The sequence below is a fragment of the Apium graveolens genome, chromosome 4 (assembly GCF_009905375.1).
Source record: "Apium graveolens cultivar Ventura chromosome 4, ASM990537v1, whole genome shotgun sequence".
Taxonomy (NCBI): Eukaryota; Viridiplantae; Streptophyta; class Magnoliopsida; order Apiales; family Apiaceae; genus Apium; species Apium graveolens.
In genome coordinates this window covers 204,064,296-204,072,074 of record NC_133650.1, presented here as the reverse complement: position 1 = coordinate 204,072,074, position 7,779 = coordinate 204,064,296, and the positions used below count along the sequence as shown (strand labels likewise).

The 7,779-nt window shown below is 36.4% G+C and overlaps 1 long non-coding RNA gene across 1 annotated transcript; it reads left to right on the top strand.

Annotated features, from left to right (window-relative positions):
* The first annotated feature begins 6,664 nt into the window (after nucleotides 1–6,664).
* Nucleotides 6,665–7,171, top strand: LOC141721018 (uncharacterized). Its single transcript, XR_012574634.1, has 3 exons — nucleotides 6,665–6,808; nucleotides 6,932–7,033; nucleotides 7,116–7,171. It is a non-coding gene; the product is annotated as an uncharacterized LOC141721018 (long non-coding RNA).
* Nucleotides 7,172–7,779: the final 608 nt, after the last annotated feature.

The following is a 7,779-nucleotide window of genomic DNA, read 5'->3' as shown; positions in this document are numbered from 1 at the left end:
TCACATGTTTTTTTTCTCATTTGTTTCAATTTTTGTGACAAATTCGAAGATTAAGGAGTTAAGTGTGTTCATTGAAGTTTAAGGTGAGGAGTAGAGTTTCTTGGAGCTAAATCTTGTAGCTAAGGATTTATTAAAGCTTAAATCTCGGAGCTAATTAAGTTGGATTTTGGTCTTGGAGTTTGTTGTTGTGTTTTTTGGGATTTTGGAGCTTGCTTTGTTAGGTATATTCTTCTTTACATATCTATTTATATATGTTTGGGTTGCATGTATATATTTTTGTAGTTATATGTATGCATGTGAAATTGAAATGTGTAGTTGTTGCATGTGTAGTTGTATGTGTAGTTAAAATACGGATTTACATGTAATAACAAGTGCTTGTATATATTTTTGTTTGTGTTGTTTGTAAATATATTTGTGTTTGGGGCTTGTCGTTGTAAATAGCATGGTTTATGAGTGAATATAGGAATTTTACATTGATTATACTAGGTAGTAAATGTACTATAGTATATAGTAAATTAATATGTTATTTGACAATCAGGTAGTTTGAGAATAACATGGACAAATCTTGGATTTTCAAAGATAGGGACACACTTGACTATGAAATCGGGGTTGAAGAGTTTTTGATATTTGCCGAGGAAAATGCTAGTGATCCTAAAAGAATCCCCTGCCCCTGTAAAAGATGTGCTAACTTCAAAAAATTTGCAGTTAAGATTATCAGGGGACATTTATATGAAAATGGTTTTAGTCTGGGGTACCTGGATTGGATTTGGCATACTCAAGGGTCTGTAAGTAGGTCATCAGTTAATAAAAATGCTCCGACCCCTGCATCTACGCCTGCCCCTGCACCTACGTCTGCCCACACACCGATACCTTCCCCTGGCCTTGCATCAGAAACAGTCAATATTTGTGATACTGCATATAATTCGAGTGAGTACAATAATGAGTTTGTATCAGTTTAGGAGATTTGTGGCTGATGCTGAACAGCCTTTGTATGAGGGTAGTGAATGTACCAAGTTGGAGTTGATGCTAAAATTGCACAATTGGAAAGCTAGGTTTGGAATTAGTGATAGTGCCTTTAACGATTTGCTATCTACCGTTGGCTCTCTCCTTCCTAAGGACGATGTGATGCCACCTAATGCATATGAAGCCAAGAAAACCTTATCCGACTTGGGCCTAGAAAACATAAAATATCACTCATGTCCAAACAATTGCATATTGTATCGGGGGGTAAATATTGATGCTTCCGAGTGTCCTAAGTGTCGTTTATCTCGCTGGAAGTTAGGAAAGGATGGTAAAATAAGGATTAATGTTCCTGCTAAAGTAATGTGGTATTTTCCAATTATACCAAGATTCAAAACGGATGTTTAAATCTCTTTCTACATCTGAACTAATGACCTAGCACTCAAAGCAGCGAATAGAAGACGGAAAGATGCGGCATCCATCCGACTCTCCTTCTTGGAGAAATATCGACTATAGGTGGCCTGCCTTCGGTAGTGATGCATGAAATATTCGTTGGCGTTGTCTGCAGATGTTATAAACCCACATACTAACGGTCTAACCAATAGATACTCTTGTTGGCCAATAGTATTAGTGACTTATAATTTTCCTCCGTGGTTATGTATGAAGAGGAAATTTATGATGCTAACAATTTTAGTTTCCGGTCCACATGAGCCTGGCAATGATGTTGACATATATTTACAGCCTTTAATCGATGATTTAAAGAAGTTGTGGAAGAAGGTGAACCAAATGTTTATGATGCATACACCAAGTCATATTTCAGTTTAAAAGCAATTTTATTGTGGACAATAAATGACTTTCCGCATATGGAAATCTGTCTGAATGCGTTAATAAAGGTTATATGTGTTGTCCAGTATGCGCTGATGATACAGTTTCCAAGTATTTAAGCCATAGCAGGAAGATGTGTTACCAAGGCCATCGGCGTTACTTGGCTAGGAATCATCCATATAGGAAGCAAAAGGCCGCTTTTAATGGACAACAAGAATTAGGGCAGGCACGTCAACCTCTGTCTGGAAAAGAGGTTTTATTGCAATAAGATAAAATTAAATTTCAGTTTGGGAAGGAAGTAAGGAAGTCAAAGAAGGTTGATTGTCCATAGAAGAAAAAGTTGGTTTTTTTGAATTAGAATATTGGAAGTTTCACCATGTCCGTCATTGTTTAGATGTCATGCACGTCGAGAAGAACGTGTGTGATAGCTTGATCGGCACACTACTAAATATGAAATCTAAGTCTAAAGATAGTGAAGCTTCTCGTCTTGACATGATTGACATGGGGGTTAAGGCTGATCTAACTCCACAAAAAGGAGAAAAAAAAACCTACTTACCCCCTTCGATTTTTAATTTGTCCAAGGCAGAAAAAAAGAAAATGTTGTCATCGTTAATGCACATGAAACTTCCTTATGGACACGCGTCGAACATTAAAAACTGTGTTTCCATGGAAGAATTAAAGATGTTTGTGATGAAGGTCCCACGACTACCACATCTTACTCCAACAACTGCTTCCTATTGCAATTCGTGCGGTAATTCCAAAAAAAGTCGGGGTCACCATAATTAGGTTGTGTTTCTTTTTTAATGCTTTGTGCAGCAAAGTGTAGATGTATCGAACTAGATAAATTACAATTAGATGTAATTGTAACTTTGTGTGAGTTGGAAAAAATCTTTCCTGCATCATTTTTTGATATAATGATACATCTCATAGTGCACTTGGTTCGGGAATTACGGTTATGTGGGCCAATATTTATAGATGGATGTATGCATTTGAGAGGTTTAATAAGGTGTTGAAGAGTACGTACGCAACCGTTATTACCCCGAAGGCTGTATAGCTGAATGCTATCTGGGAGAAGAATCAGTAGAATTCTGCCAAGAGTTTGTCAAGCAAGCTTTGCACCACTGCTGGTCTTCATAAAGATGAAGGCAAGTTAAGTGGTCCATTATCTGTTGTGACAATGAAATCAATCGAAGAAAAAGAGCGGGATGAAGCTCATTTACATGTTCTTCTAAACAACGTTGAAGTACAGCCATATATTTTGTAAGAATTTATTAATTTTTTGGCTGTTCAATTAATATATAAATTATATATTTACTGGCTAGTTAACGATTATATAATTTCTGTTAGAATGCATAAGGAGTATCTAGAGGGAATCCATCAAGGAAAAAAGAAAAGTGTCATTGGCTCTTGAGAGAGCACAATCGCCTTTTTGCCGATTGGTTTCTAGAAAAAGTTAGTATTTTATAGTTTCATTTGTGCTTAATTTATTTGCTTTGTAGTAATATGGAATTTAGAAGTATTTTGTTTATGAAAATGTGTAGGTTAGTAGTGAAATGGAGGAAAATCCTGGAGGAGTTTCAGAGACAATAAGATGGATAGCCGGGAAAACCATCATTTTCAGTTTTGACTTACGAAGCTTATCTAGTAGACGGGGTCCGATACTTTACAAAAGAGCGAGACGGTGTGAGGGTTGTCAAAACAGTGGAGTGTCTTTAGTTGCTAAAACTGTCCAAGTGTCTAGCGCTAAAGATTTGAACCCCGTAGAAAGTGACTTGACATTTTACGGTGTTATCTTAGAAATATGGGAGCTAGATTATCATGCATTCAAACCCCGTTATTTTATATATAATTGGGCAGATATTGACAAGGGAATTAAGGTGGATGATCTTGGGTTCACACTTGTCGATCTAAGTCGACAAGGCCACAAGAGAGATAAATATGTGTTTATGGATCAAGTTAAAGCAAGTTTATTATATTGAAGATCCGGTGGATGCCAAGTGGTCGTTGTATTAACCTCTACAACTCGAGACTACCAATATGTGTATAACGACGATGATTTAGGAGACACAAACCATGGAAAATCCCCCATTCTGCTGCCAAATTCTATATGTGATGTCGGTGAAGATGTTGAAAAAATATTAGAGAACAATATTAAGGGCACATGGGTTAAGAAGTGACAATATTATTTGCAGTCATGTATCTCCTTTTTTGTAACTGTTTAGCATTGTTTATACCTAATGATATTATTTGAATTTTCGTATGTTTATGACTATTTATGAATGCATATAGTCATCGTGTCTGACTGTTTATAACTGTTTATAACTGTTTATGTATGCATACTTCACTAGTTTAGTTATGACTATTTATAACTATTTATATATGCTTGTGACTAATGAAATATATGTTTCATTTTCAGATTGAAAAAGATAAATGGCAAATAAAAAACAAATATCTAAAGTACAAGACAAGTTAGATGAGGAGGTGGGTAAAAGCTTGGAGCCGGAAACAGAACCTCAAGATGAAAATGTGGATTCTATGGAAGACATGAAAACAACAGTCACTACTTCCGAAACTACAAAGAAAAGGTATGGATTTGCCCGAGGGGTTTCCGCTATGCACAAAGTGGTGGTGAGGAAGGCGCAGGCAAGAAAGCAAAGGTATCGTGCAATGCACATGGAGTTCCAGTCGGGAATGCAAGGCACAGTCTACCAGTCCCGTACACCGGAATGTTGGCTAGGACGATGATTCGATTGATATCCTAACTGGTCAAAGGTACCCGATGAACTAAAGGAGAGAATATGGATCGATGTGAAGGTATATAAATAAGCCATTTTTTATGCACTTTGTAAATTTTGCATTTTCTTGTACTCATGTAGAGCATAACATTGGTTTCAGGAGACATTTAAAAGTCCTCAAGCAACTTCAGAAAGGGGCTGATCAGGTTGCAGGAGCAAAGTGGAGAACTTTTAAAGCAAATTTAACAAGGGATTAGTTATGTCGTATCTTGAACAAAAGAAGAAACTACGAAGCCTCCAGTGAAGTATGCTTTTGTTGGTAAGGAGGCTTGGAAAAATTTTGTTGCTGAAAGGACTACCTCGACATGGAAGGTATACGCGAAAGAGATTGGTGGTTTATATCTGTGTTTTATTTATGTGTGAACTGATATTTTTATGTATTACAAATATTTTAGGGAAAAAATAGCATGTTAATATTATTTAAAATGTTTGTTGTAGTCACTTAGTGAAAAACAAATGGAGCGGGTGAGCAATCGAAAATATCCTCACCGCACATCTAGAAAGGGTTATGTTGGATTGTTGGAAGAAGAGGTAACCTCTGTTTAAGCATTGAACTTAAATAGTTGCATTCTACATATATTGTTGTTTTAATATTTTTTGATTTTAATCAGCAAAAGAAAGGAACCTTGGCTCTCGATGAAGAACCTGATCGGGCTCTTATGTGGCACAAGGCTCGTAAGGGAAAACTTGATGATGAGGAGGTTGATCCAGAGCTAGCTGAAATAGGGAAAAGAATTGTGAGTATTTAACAAGCAACGTTAATTTTTTAATGCAATTCAATTCAGTTCTAATTTTAATATTTTTATGAGGAGGTTCATTCAGTTCTGATTTATATGTTAACATTCTCATGACAGGAGAATTTACTGGAGCTGCAAAGTAAGGGGGAATTCATTCCTTCTGGGAGTCAAGATGTGTTAACTACGACCTTGCAAACTCTGAACACTCGGGGAGGGTTCGAGGAGTTGGAGGCTTGTTAGCCCATCAATTTTCTTTAATTTACCAATGAAAAAAAAAGTAGAATAACCAAAGCTGAGCTGTTGGCCCGGGATTGTGAGAGGGATGCAGAGTTGGAGATGGCCAAGCAAGAGATGGCGAAGGAAATGGAGAAGACAAGGCAGGAATGGCTGAACTGAAGGGCTTACTCAGTAAAGCAAATATTTCATCTCCTCTGGTTTCGGATAAAGCAAGTTGTGATGCTCAAATAGTGATGATCAAATGGATCCTTTTCCACTAGAGAACAAGGTATAATAACAAGCACATTTATTTATTTAGCTCGACATTATTCAAGCATTCGTCATAGTTACTCGTTAATATATATGTGGTGTAGGCTGTCCACTAAAATGTGAGTTGGCTGTGGGCACAATAGAAAATAAGGTGGCATTTGGCTTGTTGTTTGACGATGATGACATGAACAAATCTATTCACGGATTGCCAATGCAGCCTGGTTGTGCTCGTGTCTCAGTGGATGGGCCAATCCAAGGACAAGCCAAGATTCCTATTCTGGTAGTCGGTGAGATTGAACAGTTAGAGCAGGCTTTTGGCTCCTACGTCTCATGGCCCCAGCGACTTAATCATATTCCCAGATGTCCTGCTACCGCGGTATATATTTTTACATGTATGTTTTATTGGATCTCACACTATTATATTAACTCTATATTTGTTTTAATAAATTTGATAATATTTTTCAGAAAAGTAAAAGGAAAGGGAATGATCCTTTAACTTATTTGCATAAGGTTCAGTCCTTATTTGAGAATATAGAAATCAATAAAAATGTTCCGAAGGCGCTTTCGGTTGTTGTATAACATGCAACGACATTCATGAAGTCCACTGGAAACTCCATTCAAATCCCGTGCGATGCGGAGGTGTTTGGTGTTGAGAAAAGAATTTTCATTTTGCATGAAAACATAATTGCTTTGCTTGAGTTTAAAATGATTGGCCAAGCAGCAATTTTTGCATACATGGCGCTGAGTATTATAAAATTTTTTAATTATTGTCTTGCTTCTTGTTGATAATTTTTGCATTTATATTCTTGTTTTTTTATAATTTCATTTTTATTTGCAATGCAGATACTTGCATTGCATGGTTTGTGAAAATGAAAATTTGGAGCAATTTGCTTTCTGTGATCCCGGAGTCTCGTTTACCTTGAACAACAATTTTGAAGATAATTTGGTTAGTCGATTTAAAGAGGGTAATCCTGATCGTCTCTTTTTTATGCCACATAATAGCAAGTAAGTACATAAAAAATGTCTCCAGATTTATTATAAATCGCTTTATTTATTTATAAGCATGAAATTCAAAATGATATGATTCTGATATTAATTCTGTTTATTATAAATATTTATAAAAAATAGCTGCCATTGGATATTGGTTGTGATTTGGGCGGGCGAGGTTTTCATACTCAATCCTCTGCCTCGTTCAACTACCTATCCCGAGTTGGAAAAAGCAATATCAAGGTATTTGCATTTAATTTCGAGTGATTATTTTCATTATTGAGATATCAATCAATTTGTGTTATTGATACTGCTAAGATGACAGGGCTGTGATTGCGTTCAATATTCAGGCCGGAAGGGGAAATAAAGCACCGACTATCAGATATGTTACCGTAAGAACCAGGGGCATTAATTTACTTATTAGTCAGAGTTTTTTCGGTTAGATAGGGGCATTAATTTACTTATTAATTGGTCTGAGTTTTTTGGATTAAATAGGGATGCCCCAAACAGCCCGGTGGAACTGAATGCGGCTATGTTGTTATGTGGTATATGAAAGAAATTGCCATGGATAATGAAATGACATTTGTCAAAAAGGTATATTTTTTTGCTTAATTCATTCTTGATATAACTGGTGTACATATAATTTGTGGTAGAATTCATTGTTACTAATTCCTGTGTGTTACACTTTTCAGTGGTCGAAAAGAATCGAAAGGTGACTGTTGCCAAGGCTGAGCTGGACGAGGTTCGATGTGAGACTCTTAGCCATATCGAGTCCTTCTTATAAAAAGGCCTAATCTGCAGCTCCTTTATGTAGACTGAATTTGTAAGAATTTGTAAGAGCTACTAGTGGTTTTTGTTGATAAATATAATGGGGGAACTTTAGTTGGTAAATTTCTGTTTGGGATGAACTATGTAAATGATCGATGGTGGATGTCTAGTACTTGCTATTGCAGTTATGTAGTTTGTTTGGATTATGAAGTTTGGTTGGT